The sequence below is a fragment of the Castor canadensis genome, chromosome 1 (assembly GCF_047511655.1).
Source record: "Castor canadensis chromosome 1, mCasCan1.hap1v2, whole genome shotgun sequence".
In the NCBI taxonomy this organism is placed as follows: domain Eukaryota; kingdom Metazoa; phylum Chordata; class Mammalia; order Rodentia; family Castoridae; genus Castor; species Castor canadensis.
The window spans coordinates 170288167-170307203 of record NC_133386.1 but is presented as its reverse complement, the minus strand read 5'-3'; the positions used below and the strand labels follow the sequence as shown (position 1 = coordinate 170307203).

The 19037-nt window shown below is 40.2% G+C and overlaps 1 protein-coding gene across 7 annotated transcripts in view; it reads right to left on the bottom strand.

The window, feature by feature from the left end:
- Hipk3 (homeodomain interacting protein kinase 3) overlaps window positions 1-13849 on the bottom strand; it is a 95464-nt gene extending 81615 nt beyond the window's left edge. For 2 of the 7 annotated variants that reach the window (XM_074044078.1, XM_074044070.1), the window contains exon 1: window positions 13389-13849. The gene's annotated coding sequence lies outside the window, so the exon portion shown is untranslated. Of the gene's footprint in view, window positions 1-12560; window positions 13114-13388 lie in introns of those variants that run through there. The other 5 variants (XM_074044040.1, XM_074044052.1, XM_074044057.1 and 2 more) reach the window with 3 other exon arrangements.
- Between the last annotated feature and the right edge of the window lie 5188 nt (window positions 13850-19037).

Here is a 19037-nt window from a genome sequence, read left to right as displayed (position 1 = left end):
CTTAGTGTACCTCTTCCATAATCCAACTCCTTTTGTACAGGAATCATCTCACTTTGTTCACATCACTCTGTGGAAAGTGAGTCAGGAAACCAGCTCATATACTGACACACTGGCTACTTCTATCGCCATGAGTAAGGAAGTCCTTCATCCCTGACCTTTTCCAGTACCCATAGCTGACCTGTTATTTGCAATACTATTTATGGTCTGTGACAATTACGTAATCTCAAAGTACGCCATCTTAACCAAATGACCACATTCCTAGTGATGGAATATACTAACATCATGTGTGACCTAATAAGATGTATCGGTGGGAACAAATTTCTCTCTGAGACTGAGAGACAAACACAAGAAAACAAACAAAAGGAAAGGCCCACTCTATAAAATAACTGGCAGCATCCTTCGAATGACAATGTCAAAACAACAAAGTTTAAAAGAAAGTATTCATAAGCTGCACATGCAAATATTTCCATTTAGAAGTACTACGGAATTCCTAACAGACAACTGGAGCTTTTGGTTAGCATGTAACATCTTCAATCAATAGAGACTAAAAGCAGAATTTCACTATGTGATCCAACAAATTTTTGACAATAAAAAAAGCTTTTCATTCTTGAAAAGACAGAGAACCATAGCACTAATCTATACAAGAAATTAAGAGGATAGAACTACATAACCAGTAATATTGGGACAATAAAAAGTAGTATGTAGTCATTTTTCAATTATTTTCTTTAAGGTGCATACTTATAAAAGTTAAAACATGTCTCTTAAAAATAAAAGGCAGGATTACCCTAAAAAATAAGTTGTTGGTATAAACAGTAACTGAGTTTAACCCTTCATTGATAATTTTCATTATTTTAAATATTTGTATCATTAACAGGTTCATTTACCACTGTTCTACACAGGAAATCACGACAAACCACGTCATTGAAGAAACATTTTCATATAAATGAACCACTACATATTGTGAAGTGTCATAAACTGAGCCTTCTCTCTGAGGTACCTAGAAAGCACTGATTTGAAATACTAAAGTCTTGGGCATTTTCCAGCAGCACTGTGAACAAAGCAGCTAGAGAATGTGTTGACCATACCACAATCCGCACGTTAAATAACAAGCTTCATCTGACTTAGCAAAAACGTCCCAACTTTTGGAACAGAAAATGATCTGCTGGACATTTCAAAGGTGCTAGAAATCCCCCTACCAGTACAAATCTGTACTGTACCAAGTCTAGAAAAGGGATTACTCTTACCAAAACAGATAATTCCCTAGATTTTTTTAAAGCTATATAAAATCAGAAATAGAAAGAATGACAGATTGGCTAAAGGCAAAGTTTACCAGAAGCTCTCTTTCTTGAGGTAAACTTAAGATTAGCAATTAAAATTTAATTTATAAAACTTAAGTTCAAAAGAATTTTGTTTTACTTATATTCTTCACACACTGACCAAAATCTACCAATGGATTACTAGTAAAAGTAAACAGTTAAGTAAGTTTAGGTTTTGAACTCCCTTAATAGAAAGCCAAATACACTACCTTTCCACTTTATAGGAAAATCTGTCCCAAAAGAACCGCAAAACTTTTATTTCTTACAAAAAGTCAAAGTGTAAGAAAAACAAAACAAAAAGTCTATGTAATTTTCAGACAAAGATAATTATTAAAGTTTAAGAAGGTAAAGGTCAAATGATCCTTTCAAGAAGACTTCCCAACCTACTCTACCTCTGACACAACTCAAATCATTAGATGGAATCAAACCTAAGATTAATAATTTGATTAAATGTCTACTGCTGACACAGCAATAAAAGGAAAAATTCTGCTGACAAGATTTGATTCGAAGCTCTAAATGAACATTTACAGAATGTTCAGGTTCTATAAGTATGGACAACCCTAAACAACTTTAAGATTCTCATCTTGTATTTCTCATAAGGTAACATTATACATTCACACTTGAAAGCAATCACTCGAATGTATGTTGTAAGAATTAAAATTCTAAAACCAGTGAAGTAAATAAAACAGTGGTTACTATGTCCCCTCTCACACACATACAATTTTTCAGTTGTAAGACCTGGGAATATGGCTCAAGGGGTAGAGTTCTAGCCTAGAAAGTGTGAGGCCCTGAGTTCAAACTCCAGTACCACAAAAAAATTTTTTTTCATTTGTAAAAACTGAAGATACAAAAGCTTGATTACAACACTTTTGGCTTTTCAAAAGAGACATTTTATTCTCATGACAAATTTGAAGACAGGGCAGAGATTTGCAATAGGTGTCCTTAGGAGAGCCAAACAAAGCTAAAGAAAAACAATGTAATATACAAAGACCCAAAGAGGAAAGAAAACAAACAGCTTCTCAAAACAATGCCTCAAAGAAAGAACACCGAATTCTTAGAAATCTATTAGAACCGGCTTCTGTTTGGCTCTGAGTTCCTCTAATCATTAACTATTTTATGTGACAAACTGTTAGGCCACTTCTCATAAGCAGTCCTCTGAAACTGCCAATTGATCTAACTTAGAATGGGTCACATAAATGTTTGTTTCTTCTACTGCAAGCCTAATAGAAAAACTCAGGGTTTTGTTTTTGTTTTTTTTTTTTTTCATTAGTGTAAAAAGCCACACTGCCATACATGGTACTAAAATTACATATGCTAGAACTGTATGATAGGAAAAATAAATTACTTCAGATTTATCTGGTTGAAGTGATATCTCAATATATACCAACAACATATAAACAAATTAAGAAAGTTTAAGTCAGTTTGCAATTATATAAGTTACTACAGCTAATACATTTTAAAGTTCAAAATTAAGGATAGCCATGGAATAAAATAAAGAAAAATAGGCTTAATCAGTTGACTAGAAATACCTGAAAAGTAGTTATAGTTTACCGATGAGAAATTTGTTCTCAAATAAATCCTTTTTATGGGCCAAAATTGACCTCATGCCTTTTTTTCAGGCATTTGTACAAGAAGCTGCACAAAATCTCAGAAGTGAAACAATTATTACATAACAATCATACATGAATATGCAAAAGAGTTATTTTATAACAGTGTTTGCCATGTTATCATTTAAAATTTTATACCCAGAACTCTGAAAACTGATTAAGTAAAAATCACCAAGCCAGAATCATTACCTGTAATTAAACTGCTAAACCGGATATGCTAATGTGGAATTTTAAAATATTTTACTATGAAATCATGAAAAGGCATATATCATTCACACTAAAAGACTGAATTCAGTATAATAATCATCTTTAAATTATTCAATTGCTATAAAACTACAAAATACTCAGGCAAAAGAATCTATATCTTCCAGTCATTTTAGGATACATTTTATTTGTATTTTGATGTTTACAATCAAAATACTTATGTAACTTGACATGACAATTTATTTTTTATAGGCTATCTTAACTTTTTTTTAAATAGCAGGATAACCTTCTAAACTGTGTATTTCATAATTTGTTAGACTGCTATTTTTCCAATTTTTCTCATTAAAGTTGTAACAAACACTTTCACATACTTTCTGTACATTTTTAATTTTCTTATTATGGATTTCCAGAAAGGGAACTTGATAATGACAAATATTGCCAATTTTGCTTTGCACAGTATAGTTGCACAGATTTTATTAACACACCCGCCAAAAACAAATATTTTCAGATTTAAAGTTTCAAAATGTAAACTGTATTAGAAATGATGGTTGCAGATGGGAAAGGTAGATAAAGGAAAAATTTGGAAAGAAGATCATCAACTCAGTGTGAAGTATTATTGGGGGAAAAGGAAGACAGAGATCAACAAGCAGGTCAAACTATAGGCTGAAAGTCTAGAATTGAGTAGAGGAGACCGAATGGAATCATCTTACAGAATAAATAAACTGGATAAAACCACCGGGCAGCTTAGTGGGAGTAACTTCACTAGAGTGGCCTGTACAGACCATACTGGACAACAGTTTAACAAGTTTAGAAGGAAAAGAAAAGGGAAACAGGGCCAAAAACTTGAGGAGGCCCACCTGAAGGATGGCTGCCAGGTACTAGAGCATGTTTAATGGCTGAAGAAAAAGAGCCAAGAAAGTGGGAACTTGAAGTTCTTGGACAAACTGAAGATGCTGAAAAACCTAGTTCTGAATGTAACCCACACAAAGGGCAGGGAGTCATCTTGGAGGGATGAAGAGACCTCTTTCCTTGAGAGAGGAGCACAAAGTGTGTACTGTTACACTAGGTTAAAAAGATAAGAGGGCTGGAAATCAGGAGGAGCTCATGCCTACTGACCGCCACACAGAAGAGACTGTGCTGCTGCAAGTAAAGGAGCAGGGGACAGAGCAGCGCACTGAGAAGTCAAGCGTACCTGACACGTTCACAACTATTGGATCAGATGAATGTCAGCTATTCAATAAAGATGCCAAACTTTGAGCCAGGCGCCGGTGGCTCAAAACTGTAATCCAAGCTACTCAGGAGGCAGAGATCAGGAGGATCTCAGTTCAAATCCAGCCCAGGCAAATAGTTTGTGAGACCCTATCTCGAAAATACCTAGGCCGTTAGTTCAAATCCCAGTACCAAAAAAAGAAAAAAGATATACTTTGAATAAGGTGCACAGGGAAAGTACAGCACATCTGCATTTAACTATTTTTATTCCCCAATGTCAACTATGCACCTATATAGACCATGTTCCCTGATCTGGAGGCACAGCTTAGATACTGTTTTGTTTTGTTTTGTTTTTTAATGAAACCTTTCCCAAAAATGCTCTGCATTAACTCCAAAAGGTCATGAAGTAAGGTATTTCATCTTTTCTAATTGGAAACAATTCCAAACTGGATATTCCACAGAGGTCAAACACTATAAAGATATTATGCAAATTTTAAAAACAGCTACTAGAAAGCCAAGCCACACCTGTGGTCCCAACTAACACGGGAGGCAGAACTGCTTGAGCCTAGGAGTCCAAGGACAGTCTGGGAAACATACTACTGTGAGCATGTCCCAAAAAAAAAAAAAGTGTGTTAGGTGTGGTGATGCACACTATAGTCCCAGCTACTCAGGAAGCAGAGTTAGGAGGATCACAGTTCAAGCTTAGCCCCAGCAAAAAATTAGCATAACCCTACTCAAAAAAACAAGGTGGAAAACTGGGGTCATGACTCAAGTCGTGTAGACTGCTTGCTAAGAAAAGGGGGAGGGGGAGGTGTGAATAGTGAGAGAGAAAAGAAAGGGGGGGAAAAAGGACAGGAATTAGAAATACTTTCAGAAATGCCACACTAGACTCAGGACAATTTGTAAGGCAACTATTCCAACAATTTTCTATTCAAAGCTATTGGCAAACCAATTATGTTGCAGTCCCAAACATCTTAAGTGAAATTCCATACAGAATTCAATTATAAATACACACATATAAAATGGTAAAATGTCATCAAATTGTCATTTCATTATATTTTACTCAATTATGATAGGGGCAATACAATATAATACTTGCCCTTTGCACACTTCTACTTTTAAGAGCTCCAAAATAAATTGGGCTAGAGAGAAGGAAGCTCAATGGGAAGGCATTTTTGCCCAGCAGGGGAGAGGCCCTAGGTTTAATCCTCAACACTGAAAAAAATATGTATTTTTTAAACTTACATAAGTGAGCACAAAATTAAAATCAATATCCCATTGATAAAGTAGTTTCAAGTAAGTTACAGCTAGTAATTTCAGCAGCCCTAAAGTACCTTCCAAAGTGTTTTAACATTTTATGGTTGGCAAAGTAAAGTGCAGCGAGCTCTGCATTCCAAATTTAAGAGAAAGAGAATATAGACAGAAAAGGCAAACCTAATAGAAGTTCCTACAGCAATACAAGAACTATGAATGTCCAGAATTAAAAAACACAAGGTGACTGGGGATGTGGCTCGATGGTAGAGAGCTTCCTCACCATGTGTGAGGCCCTGAGTTCCATCTCCAGTCCAAAAAAGGGAAAGAGAAAAAAAGAAAATGAATATGAGAATAAGATAAATGATTAACCATATCTTAGAAATATGACCTTCTCTTGATTTAAATTAACATACAATGTTTCTATAAGATAATTAAACTCTCAAACTAGTTAACCTTGATGAAGAAGTTTGTCACAAAAATAAAATTGATAAAACTTTTGCTCATATTTTTAGGTGACTTTTTTTGGCCTAATCACTACAGGGAGAGCCAGGCACCATAGATCCAGCACCCAAAAGGGTGAGTGAGGTGGGAAGAGGCCTTGAGCCCAGTAGTTGGGAGAGCAGCTTAGACAGCATAGTAAGACCCTGTCCAGGGATACTACAAGGATGGCAGTGAATAACACGCAACTATAAAGGTGAAAACTTTCTGATATTTTAATGTTATTAATTTAAATATTAATTTTTTTATATATAGGATCTCACTCTGTAGTTCAGGTTGGCCTTGAACTAGAGATTCTTCTGCCTCAGCCTCCCAAGAACTGGGATTACTGGTGCATACCACCAAGCCTGGCTTAAACATTTCCTATTTAGCAAAATGAAATAAACAGTCCTAAAAAACTTAAATGGTTCTATACTTAAATCATCTTTCTTAGGCACTTTCCCTACTCAAATGCACATACAAACTTTACAATATTTGCTTCATTTCACTTACTACTTGCTCAAAGGTAGGTCCGTGTGGTTCTCTTTGTTCATAGCACAGTATCTTATACTTGTGGACATTCAAACATACCTAGTTTCATCATTGTTTTACCTGCTGTTAATAAAATCTCATTTTTTGTGGCCAAAGTTTGTGCTTCAGCTACAACAAAATAGTTAACGCATACTAAACAGAGATTACAAATCCAATATGTTTAACTCAATATTATTCTTGCCTAACTTTATATCAAAGTACCAAAGTACTACAGAGGTACTTACACTGTCTCCAGCAAAAATGATTACAGTCGGCCCAAAATGTTTGATTTCACTTTGTTTTAAGAATGTACAGGCTGCGTACTGGTGGCTCACGCCTGTAATTCTAGCTATTCAGGAGGCAGAGATCAGGAGGATCACAGTTTGAAACCAGCTTAAGAAAACAGTTCCTCGAGACCCTGCCTCGAAAAAACCCTTCACAAAAAATGGCTGGTGTAGTGGCTCAAGGTGTGGACCCTGAGTTCAAGCCCCAGTTCCGCAAAAAAAAAAAAAAAAAATCTACACAGTGGTACAGGCCTGTAATCTCAGCACCAGGGAGGCTGAGGCAAAAGGATCAAGTTCAAGGCTAGCCTGGGCTAGCCTGAGGCCCTGTCTCAAAAATCAAAGCATAGCTTCATAGCTATGGCCTATAGAGCAGCATAACCTGTAATTTTCTGATGTTGTCACTAAATACTATTCAATGTCAATAAAATATATACTTAAAGGCCTCAGAATTATTAAATTATACTTGGGAAGCGTTGTCTTAGAAAGCCTGGTTCAATTTTCAATATGTTACCACTCTATCTAACTTATTAACTATTTAAAACTGCAGCATTATATGTATGTCATACAGTTTACCAAACCTACAAAGACTTTCTGTATTGTTACACAGATAACACAGTCAAAGCACACAAAAATGAAATTTTCAGGACTTCATTATAACTACTCTGTAGAGTACAGCACATTTTGTAAGCAAGTTATTTCCTGCAAATGTTTCAAAGTTTATTATTTTGTTTTCAAAAAATCTAAAATATTTTGTATCTGTTTATGAATAATATGCAACAAAGTATGAGGGAGTTAGCATAAATGTTTTAAGAATTTGAAGTTAAATGTTTTGAAACAAATCAAATACTTTGGCAAATTTCTAAGTAATATAACTTGCTACTCAAATGCAGTCAATCTTTTTATTTTCTATCATACTGTAACACAATTTTCTTGGCAACCCATATGTAATCAAATATAAGCTATAACTTCACAAAAATAAATAAAAAGAAAAAATAATTATAAAATGTTAAAGAGAGAGTGACATAGTCTATTAATCTGGTAATTTTAATACCTATCATAACTAAGCAATTTTTCCAATTAGAAATATCCTCCAGCAAAAACAATTTTGGAGGGAGACAGTGAAACTCTGGCAATCCTTACTTTCAATGTGACCAAGAGTTATACAAAAGAATCAGTCTTTCACAACTTTGATCATTGCCTAATGAGAAAAGTCATAGCTCTTGAGCAGAACACTACCTTCCCCTTTATTACTCTTCTGTAAATTAAAATAGTGCAAACCTTTTGCTACCAAAAAAAGAAAAAAAAAAAGGACAAGGCTATCAGCAAAGAATATGTAAAGTGAAAATGAATGTGGGAATCTAGTCTTCAAAAAAAAAAGAGATATATAAGGAGGCTGGAGGTGTGGCTCAAGTATAAAGTACTTGCCTAGCAAGCTCATGGCCTTGAGCTTAAACCCCAGTACAACAGAGAAAGAGACTGAGACTGAGAGAATATGAATGCTTGAGCTAGGGGTATGGTTCAGTAGTAGAATACATGCTTAGCACGTGCCAGACCCTGGGTTCATCCCCAGCACCCCTCCAAACAGAAACAGATGTTTATCTCAAAAGGTAAAATAGGTATTTTGACAGATATCAGAACTCTTGAGTTTTAATTCATAGTCTGAAAACCTGAGCCAGGTGTGATGGTGCACAGCTGTAATAATACCAGCACTCAGGAGGATCACAAGTTCAAGACAAGCCTGAGCTACACAGTATGAGACACTGTCTCAAAAAAAGAGAGAGAAAAGAAAAGAGACAAACCTAGATCAGTATTATGTGTACCAATGTTTTAAGAATCCAAAAAAAAAATGAACCCTGTAAGCCAAACTCATTTTAAAGCAATATTATGCCCTATGCTCTTCACACTTCTGATTTCAGGTTAGGCCTATAGCAGATTTTCCTGATTATACAAAAATTTTATCAGTCCTCACTTCTACACTAAAGAAAAGTTTCAGGTTAAAGAAATGAAAAAAAAAATTTTTAAAAGACACAAGAGGAAGGAAGGCAAGAGGGGCAAAGGATTTTAAAGACTTAAGTCGAGGATGACAAACAGATGTGATGTCACACGACTGGTCCTTGGGTCCGTGAGCAGGTGTCACCAAGTTATTCTTAAACTTCCCCTCAAGCTACCACAAGTTTTCACTAAGTATAACTAAATGAATTCCGGTCTCTAGTAAAGTAAACATTTAAGTCAAATCAGATTTTGATCTCCCAAATCCACTTAAACCCAAATCTTACCCTTATTACTGCCCAGTTTTCCCTACCTTACTCACCCTACTACCTCCTCCCTCCTGCTCAGTCTCCCACAGAAGTAAAAACATTTACTCTAGCCAGGCGCCAGTGGCTCATGCCTATAATCCTAACTACTCAGGAGGCAGAGATCAGAAGAATCCTGGTTCAAAGCCAGCCCAGCAAGGGCCAATAGTTCTTGATACCCTAGTTCGAAAAAAAAACCATTACAAAAGAACTGGTGGAGTGGCTCAAGATGTAGGCCCAAAGTGCAAGTCTCAAACCGCCAAAAAAAAAAAAAGTTTACTTAGAGAAAATTGTTTGCTTCAAGGTAACAAACATTTAAGGTAAAAAAAAAAAACTGTCCTTGGTTTGTGTCATTTCAAACACTTTGTTAGAAAATGAGAGTTTGCTAAAGTCCTGTCACTAACTACTATATATGAGACAAAGTAGATCTGTTTGATGTCTTAATGGTCCCCAAACTACAAGACCACCCTAAAAAAGCAATATTGTCGATACTCAACCATTTCTTTTAATTCTACACAAGTGGGAAGAACAGAGGCCCTAGACCTCTAGCATAACAGTAGTGACTCAGTATTAAGGCAATATGTTGCCTTAAAGTGACATATGGCCCAAGTATCAACTGAGAACAGCCCAGTCTGTCAAAAAAGCTAAGGTCTAACTTGACAAACACATAAAATGTGCAACACACATCTTCCAATTATCTAGTCTACCTTAGTCCCATAATGGCTAAAATAAGATCCAAAGGAACAGCTGTGACAGAGGTACAGAAGCAGCACACTAACATTAAGGTATTTTCCCAAAACCACTCTTAATTATACCAAGTCAACCAAAAGAAGTTAATTATATTTCTTTAAGTTGGTCCCGTAGTGCTCTACCCCAAAAACATTCCCTTCTGCTCTAAGTATATAACCTTATTCAAGTTATATTAAGTGCTTAAAGGTACGAGGGAAGGACAGATCTCTTAAGCAGCTGGATCCAGAACCAGTAAGGACATTTAAGATAATTCCTTTAGACTTACATTTGTATCACATACAAAAGATGCCTATGACAAAGCTTTCAGCAAAAGTTGTCTGTTCCCACAAAGAGAAATAATACTACATCCCAGCTAAGGTGTGAGGAAAGAGGAGTACCTTAAAAAATAAATAAATAAACACACTGATAGATTCCTCTGTTTTAACAGAGTTCTAGTAGTTTGTCTTCAGAAATAGCTTCCAAGTTAAACATACCACACTGGACATCTCAACTTTGGGTGTCAGGAAATTAGGACAGCTGCAACCCACAAATTTTACAACAGGAATATTTATTTTGGCAGCAACAATATAATCATATATCAGGTTATTCTGTGTTCTCTATAGTTATGCAGTATGAGTAACGACTTGTGGAAGGATATTTGAAATATGGAGAATTTCAAAGTTCCTTGGAACATCCTAAAATTTAAATGTTGCCATGACATTTTCTCACATCCAAACTCTGGTGAGGTTGCAATGGAGGCTACATTTTTAAGCCTGTAAACTAACCAATAGTGCAATTCTAGTCTACTTTTTCATCATCCTGGATGAAGTGTTGCAATGAGAGCAGTATTTATATTTAGTACGCTAGCTTCTCTTACCTGACAAAAGAAACTTCAAAAGTTACAAGAACAAATCCGTTAAACATTCAAATAGAAAATAATATGCCAACAAGTACTCCACTGAAATGGATGTGAATCGGGTTAGTAATTCCTCACTTTGAAGTTTACATTTTCCCCTTCTTCCTTTCCTTATCCCTTCAGTGTTCAGTATCAAGTATTTTAAAACAAAAGTCCCACCATAAAGTTCATTTGCTAGCTGTTCCTTTTTGAAGTTGCAAGAAAGGCCTAGGATACTTTGCATTAAACATAAACACCTATGTGTCAATGCCATACTTACTAAAGCAACCTACTCTGTAATCTGCACCCCACTTTATGGTATCCTACCACAGAACATCCAGAAAATTAAAACAGTATGATCTACAGCTTCTCTTCAAGCATATTTACAAGAATTATCTCATAGAAACCATCCTCTTTAATGTGACTTCTAAAAACCCCATGCCCACAAGCCAATGACTGGTTTATAAACAAGGTAATGACTAGTTCAATGGAAAAGTATTCTGACAATAAGCTGAGACTGTCTCACCATGCTATGATCTGCTTGCCTAATATGTATGTTTAGCTACTGGAGTCAGCAAGGTCCAAATATAAATTTGAAACATTTAATGGCCAGTTCTGTTCTAGACTTCAAGCTCATCTTACCTGTTCAAAACACAGTTTTTACATCTATGGTGCTCCACAAATACTTTTTTTTTTAAGAAAATATATTCCCTAGAGTGGGAAGGAAGGCTCTTAAGAAACAAATTTTCCCAAAAATACAAAAAACAAATATGATATCCAAATATTGAGAAATCAAGTGTTTCTGAAAATCTCTACTTTCGCAAATTAAATTATTTTGGAAATAAGAGTTCCCAACACTTCACGAATGCAGCCATAACTATACCAAGAAATAGCTTGTTGATTTAAAAGTAAACAATTTTGGTTAAATTTCAATTGCTGGAAAGTGGAATGAAGACATAAAAGACACAATAAAACTCTGGAAACATTTTTTTTTAAAAAGGTCAGTCATATTTTGTTTCATGATCTATCTAAACCTTATCATTGCTCATTGTATAAAATTAGCACTGTACTTGCAAACATAAGCAGAATCTAGACTTATCAAACATATGGTGAGACTTCCCCAGCTTCTGAAATATTAATGAGAATGAAGTATTAAAATATTTTTCTTGATAAACAAAACCTCACTGATCCTACTGAAAAGTTTTCATCAAAAATCTGATCAGAAAGGGATCTTAAAAATTTGTAAAGCATCCAGCAATTAAAACCTTGAAATTAAAACAGTTTGGATAATAAGTACTTGTACTTCAGACGCTATAGATTACAAGCAAATACTTAAAACAGAAAAAAAAAAAATCAGCCGATCTGCAAAAAGCTAGAAGGTACGAACTAGTAAGCACCGACAGGTTTGCCGGCTAACTTTGCCAGCCATGTACCAGAGAGACATCAAAACAAAGTTGACAATAGAACCAACCATGACCCTTTCCCAGTAAACTGAACCATACCCTGAAATCTCAAAGAAAAAAAAAAAAAAACTCTGCTGCTGCTAATAGAAGCTCCTTAGAAGCATCGAACTGGCAGGTGGAAAAATAAATTCCCTAGCAGGCCAGCAAGAGGTTGTGACAACACGGTTCAAGGACTGGACGTGTCGTGACCACTCGGTAACAGGTCCGAGGTAAGTTACGCACACACCCTGCAGCTCAATTCCTCCAGCCAGCCGAGATGAGACTGGGAAACAACAGGCTTCCCCGACATCCACATACCATGTTAGAGCAGGTCTCCCCCGCGACAGGAAAACACACGTTCTCATCCCGAGACTTTCGGCGACTTCTGCCGGGGCGGCGCAGGGGAAGCGGACGGCCGCCGCCGCCGTAACGAGAGAAGCCGGCAACAGCCCCGCCGCGCGGCCGCCACGCCTTCCCCCCGCTGCCGCCGCTGGGGACGCGGAGCCGCGGATCACATTTCTCCTCCCCAACAATCACACGCACGCACGTCCCCAAGGGTTGACACCCTCCAAACCCGCCGCCCGGGGACGGGGCCACCGAGCCCGGCGAGGCGGGGGTGGGGGGGTGGAGGAGGGCACACAGCCACCCGCCGGGCGCTGCTTGCGGTGGCGCGTTGCGGGCGTGCGCGCGCGTGTGTGGTGTTCGTTCCCCTTTGATGAAAGGGAAGAGGTCTCCGTAGTTACGGCCTAGGGCGGCCGAGGGGGAGGGAAGAGAGTGTCGTTCCCCGCCACCCCCGCGCTGGGTGGGGACTAAACAAAACTTCGGTTGCTGGGAAAAGCCCTTGCGCAACCTTGGCAAGCGGAGGCCGGAGCCCGGCGGTCCCGGCCAAGGCGGCTTCCCGAAGGCTGCGCCACCGCGCGCACGAACCACGGCGCGGCCCCCGCGGCCTCGGGCCTGGCGCGGCAGCGCGGGACTCTGGGGAGCCGCACACACAGGCGCTGGGGCGGAAACGGGGAGCACGAGCGCGCCGGGGATGTGGATGAGGACAAATAGGCGCGACGGCTGCGGGCCGCCCTGGGAGTCGGGTCCTCGGGGGGTCAGGGCCACCCTCCCCGGGTGGCGGTGTCCCTGGCCCAACTCCCTTACCTTCCTAGAGGCCCGCACTCTCCCCTCTTCGGGTGGCCGCAGCCCTGAGCATGTCCGGGGTGGGTCGCGGGGGCCGTTCCGGAGACAGGGAGCCAGGCGCTTCAGCAGGCGGCACCACCCAGCCCGGGCTCAGCCCCTCTCCGCGGCCGCTGCCATCTTGTCCTGGCGGCTGAGAGGAAACGGCCAAACACCCTCCCCCGACCGCTGCTGCTGCTGCTGCTGCTGCTGCTCTGGCTGCTGAGCGCCGGGCCCGTCTCCCTCATCTTCCCTCTCGAGGATCGGGGGTGGGAACGGCTTGGCTGGGCGAGGGGTGGTGACAGGCCTCCGCGCTGGGGCCTACGGGCGGCGCGGGGTGCGGGGCCCGCGGCGGTTGGGGCCCATTGCTGACACCCCGGAGGCAGCGCGAGGAGAACGAGGAAGACACCGAAGAGGAGGTGACGCCGGGGCCCGCGGCTGGCTCTCCTTGGGGCGCCGCGCTGCCGGCAGTCGTCACCGAGGCAGCTGCCGCCGGCCGCCTCAGTCTCGGGCCCCTCCTCCTCCTCCTCCTCCTCCACCTCCTCCTCCTTCTGCTCCGCGCCCACCGGCCTCGGCCGCCGCCGCCGCCGCCGCCTCCGCAGCGCCACCGCCTGCTCGGCCGCGCTGTGCGCCGAGCCCCGGCGGCCCCGCTCCGCTCCTCCCGGGCTGCGGCGCCTCCGCGAAGCCCCTCCCCGGGGTCCGCCCGCAGCCGCGCCCTTGACGCTCGAAGCCCGCCTGGCTGCCGGCGCGGGTGGGACCCAGACCTCGCTCACGCCGTCCCTCCCGCACCCGTCACCACCACCGCCCCGCTCTGCTGCCCCGAACCCCACTCTCTAGCCCCACTCCGCCAAAAATACACATTTAAAAAAGATCCTAGCACCCAAAGAGAGGATTCAATGCGGAAGCAGGATTTTTACAGGCCTTTCCAGATCCACCAATAATCATCTCCCTTTCCACCCCTTTGGGATCTGTTTCTTGGAAGGTTTTTTTTTTTGTTTTGTTTTTGTTTTTTTAGGTCCAAAAGTAAGGAACGGATAAATGCTTAGTCAAATGAATCTCCATCTGAAATAGGTCCTTCCAGCTCCCTCATCCCAAAGTGTCAAGTGAACTGTCAAACCAAGTGAAAGAAAAGGAAAAACCCCTTTAGAAATTTCCGAAGCGCACCTCTACAGTCCAAAACCCATAATTGTGAAGCTCACCCACCTCTGCGTTGGTAATTCTCCATCAACTTAGTTCTGCCCCCAAACACCAAGTTTCCACACTCCTGGAGACTAGGAAATCAACAGAGTGGCCCATTGCAACCCACATAATCATAGAACCATGGAATTTGAGAGCCAAGAACCTTTATGGTCCTTGGTCCAAACTCTTACCCTAAGAGTTTAGAAGTTTAGGTGAGATGACCAAGGTTATAGAGCAAAGCCTTAGTCTAAGCAACCCCTCCTTCAGCAATCCCGTTTTCTTTTCGTTAGTGACTGTTTCCTTGGATCCCTAGCCTTTTAGCAACTCAGGCACCTTTCTCGCTGGAAATGGAAGTGTCCTTTGCTTCCTTGATAATGTTCACAAGAGAAATGAGTTTACCATGGACGTATATCACCGGACATTTTCTATTGCAGCATCTGGGGCAGGGTAAAGGGAGTGGCAACTTGATACATATACATAAATACCACGCAGTTATGACCTGCTGCTTTTCAAAGTGGATGAAGAGTGTTTTGAAAAAAGCCTTTAAAAGAAAATATGCCCTGAGGCCTTTGGAAATAACATTCTCCAATGATTGGTGTTTTCTTCAAGGGAGGGAGAAGAATCAGATGAAAAGTCAAAGTAGGAAAAAAAACGTATGACTGTTTTTCAAGAAATAGCACCGTAGGAGCCATTCCTTTTCATTTAGTATTTATTTTTAATTTCAAAATAAAGCAATCAAAAGAACCAAAAAATAAAATTGTTACTCAAATAAGACACTACAATAATAGAGAAATCTATGATTCAAACAGGAAAAATATTCCACTACAACTTCAAATTTTCAGAATTTTTGTAAACATTTCTTTAGCCTTCTAGTGGAAGGCTTCCAGCCTCCATATTTACTTGTGGCCTTGTTACACTTTTATGAAAAGGTTGAAAAGCAGTGAGGGAAACTTATCTTTCCCCCAACACATTGATACTCCTTTCTTTGTTGTTGTTCTGGGGTTTGAACTCAGAGCCTCACACTTGCCAGGCAGGTGCTCTACAACTTGAGCTATGCCCCCAGCCCTTTTTGGCTTTGCTCTGATTACTTTTCAGACAAGGTCTCTAGTTTAGAGACCATGACCCTTTTATTTATGCTTCCTAAGTAGCTGGGATGACAGGTGTGTACAGCCACACCCAGCGTTTTGCTTTTTGGTTGAGAGAGGTCTTGCTAACTTTTTGCCCAGGCTAGCCTCAAATCTGGATCTTCCAGATCCCCACCTCCTGAGTTAGCTAGGATTAGAGGCGTGAGGCACCTCACCCAGTTTATCATCTTTTCATAAAACCATCACATTGCCAGTGACTAAACTAGTGCCTGACTGTAAATTCTTAGTAAATGCACACTCCTCCACATTAATTCTCCTTTTTCCCACCTCAAATCATTCATTCTGAATTTAAACATCAAAACATTAATGAGGTCATTTTACAAAGCTAAAAAAAAAAAAAAAAAGTTGCACTTGCCTAGCATGCCCGAAGCCTAGGATGGATTCCCAACACCAAAAAAAAAAAAATTAAAAAAAAAAATCTCTCATCATGCTAAATTCTTCTTTTCAAAGTAGGTAATGGCAAACACCTGTAGTCCCAGCATTCCAGCACTCCAGAAGCTAAGGCACACTCAAGAGTTTGAGGGCAGCCTGGGCTACATAGTGAGACCCTGTCCCAGAAAGATAAAAAAAGATGATACCAAAAACTTAATAACCTTTTCATTCAAAAATTACTTGTTGGACTGGAGGTGTGGCTCAAGTGATAGAGCACCTGCCTAAGCAAGTGCCAGGCTCTGAGTTCAAACCCCAGTACTGTAAAAAAAAAAAAAAATTTTTAAAAAGAGAAAACAATTACTTGGCTTCCACTTGTAGTCCTAACTACTCAGGAGGTTGAGGATCTCTTGAGCCCAGCAATTTGAGACCAGACTGGGCAACATGGAGAAGAGAGACCCTGTCTCAAAAAAGAAAAAGAAAAAAGGTATTCACTGTGCAGCAGGCACTGTGCTACATTCCGAAGAAACAAGGTACAAAGGAAGATACTCTGTGGGCCTATGATCTCTGGAGAAAGCTGGCTATTGTACATCTAGTTACCATACTCTGGGGAGAGGGAGAGAAAGAAGGAAAGAGGGAAGCATAGGGTGCAATGACAGAATAGAAGAGCAAGACCTGCTGGTGGAGTGGCTCAAATGGTAGAGTGCCTGCCTGACAAGTGCAAGGCCCTGACCTAGTCAAACCTAGTCAAATAGGAGGTAAGGATACCATTAGGAAGCCTGGCTCACTTTTCATCCTCAAACCTCAAGTTAATACTCTTCATTGAAGAAAAATTTCAAATTCTGTGTCCCAGCTGAATTTTCAGATGATAGCTTTCCTTTACAGCATTTACCAAATTGTAATTTTTATTTATCTTTTGGTTATTTGATTAACATCTATGCCCTTCCACTTACCTTAAAGAGCTGCAAATTAGACAGTCCATCTTTTTTGATCCTCCATTGCATCCCCAGCATAAGGCCATGGTGTATAATAGGACCTGCTTCACACAGGGTCCAGAGCAAAGCAAAAAAATAAAAAGCAGAGCACATTTTCAAAAATTATTAAAAATTTGAAGATTGTGAGAGCAGGGCAATAAACCAAGCTCAGAACTAGTGTGATTACTCAGGCTGAATAAGTGAAAGCTGCAATTTGAAGGATGTATAGGAATGAGCCCAAACAAAGAGCAAGATAAGAGACAGAACTGAGGCAGAAAGAAAGATACCAGATATAGGAAAAGGGCTAAGAGTGAAAGGTAAGTCAAAACCAATGAGGGTGAAGGAGAACAATGAACAGATTGAGATTTACTATTTTATCGTATGACAAAGGAAGTTAGTGAGGGATTTAGGGAGGGGAAAAAGATGATAGAAGCAACCACTGATGAAAGAACCATTTGTGGAAACCATTTGGTTCTCTTCTTTCTACTTTTCTGTGTTATGGAAATTTTCCTTCCAAAGACTTCCAATCTCATTCAGAGTAAAAGTGAAAAGACACAGAGTAGCTGAAGTTGTGTGTCAGGCCCTCCAGAAAACTGACCCGCAGGACTTCACCTCTTTTCCATCTCCTCACTTCAGTCATACTGTCCCTCCAGTAGCTCTCCCTCTTCACATGCCTGGATCACCTTGTGAATGGAACATCCCATCACCACCCAAGTATCTACCCACCTCCTTTCCCATCCTTGCTCTTAGCAGTAACCACATATATATACAGTAAATCCCTTTCTTTGTCCTCAGGACTGCCTCCATCTTAAATACCATGATACATATTTTCTGTCTTTCCCCCTTACCCAAGGAATTTTTGTCATTTGTTGGTTGTTGTCATTTGTTGGTTGTTTGATTCCCAAACAGGGGATCTAGAACAGAGAATGCCATTAAAAAGAAATGCAATAAATATTTATAAAATGAAAGAATGAATTTTTTATGTAAGCAGTAGGAAGCCCTCTATAAACTCAAGCTGCAAGCAGTCACAGTCATTTGAGATCACCCACGCATGAAATCCTTGACCTCTTTCTTTCTCTTAGGTCTCCCCCTACTCTGAAATTTACTCTGTTCAGAGGAGGCTGGTCCTCCTGGCACCCACCTTGTGTTCATTGCTTACTGAACTGCACACAGGTGTCAGTACAGAGAAATGGTCCTCCACAGCCTTAGCAGATAGGGCTGATGCTTCTGGCCAAAGCATTGCAGTTTCCAAAAAAGTCTTAGAATTTTGTCAGAGCCTGAGTCATCAACTCACACTCATCTTCAAGAAAGTTCGGATGGGGTGGGAGTTGTTTTGCGTTTTTTTTCCCTCTGGAATCTAGGCATCCATTTTTACCTTTAGGCTGCAAGGGAGTTGAGGGTGTACCTGATCAACCAAGGACCTCCCTAACTTCAAGGGGAGCAGGTGGGTCAGTCTCCTCACTGGCAGGAGGTCCTTGCTTCCTTAAGCAAATAACCTGCCTTTCCCTAGGAGATCATCCTTGTATATCTGAGCCTCAGAGATGGAAAAACCCATGCAGAAACTATCTACATCTGCCCACATTTGCATCACTAAAAACCCACTCGAGTAACTCTTTGTAGTCCAAAGATCTGCTTCAAGTCCTTAAAAAAAGAAAAAAAGCAAATGAAAAACTGTTCCTACTAATTAATACAGATAAAAATAATATATTAACCTGGAGGTTCACAGTCTCCAGTAGTCATATACTAAAGTCAACATAAGGTGAAAATGTCATATAATAAAAATACATCCTTGTAAATTACCCACAAGGTGTAGTATACACTGTTTTGGTCATACAACCTGTGTAATGCCATAGGGAGTCATAGATTAAAATTTTCACATTTCACCTCTTGGAGCACTTTGGAAATTTTATGATGGCTATAATTCATTGGCTCTTTGACTTTCATTATCTTTTTAAAGATGCAGTCTA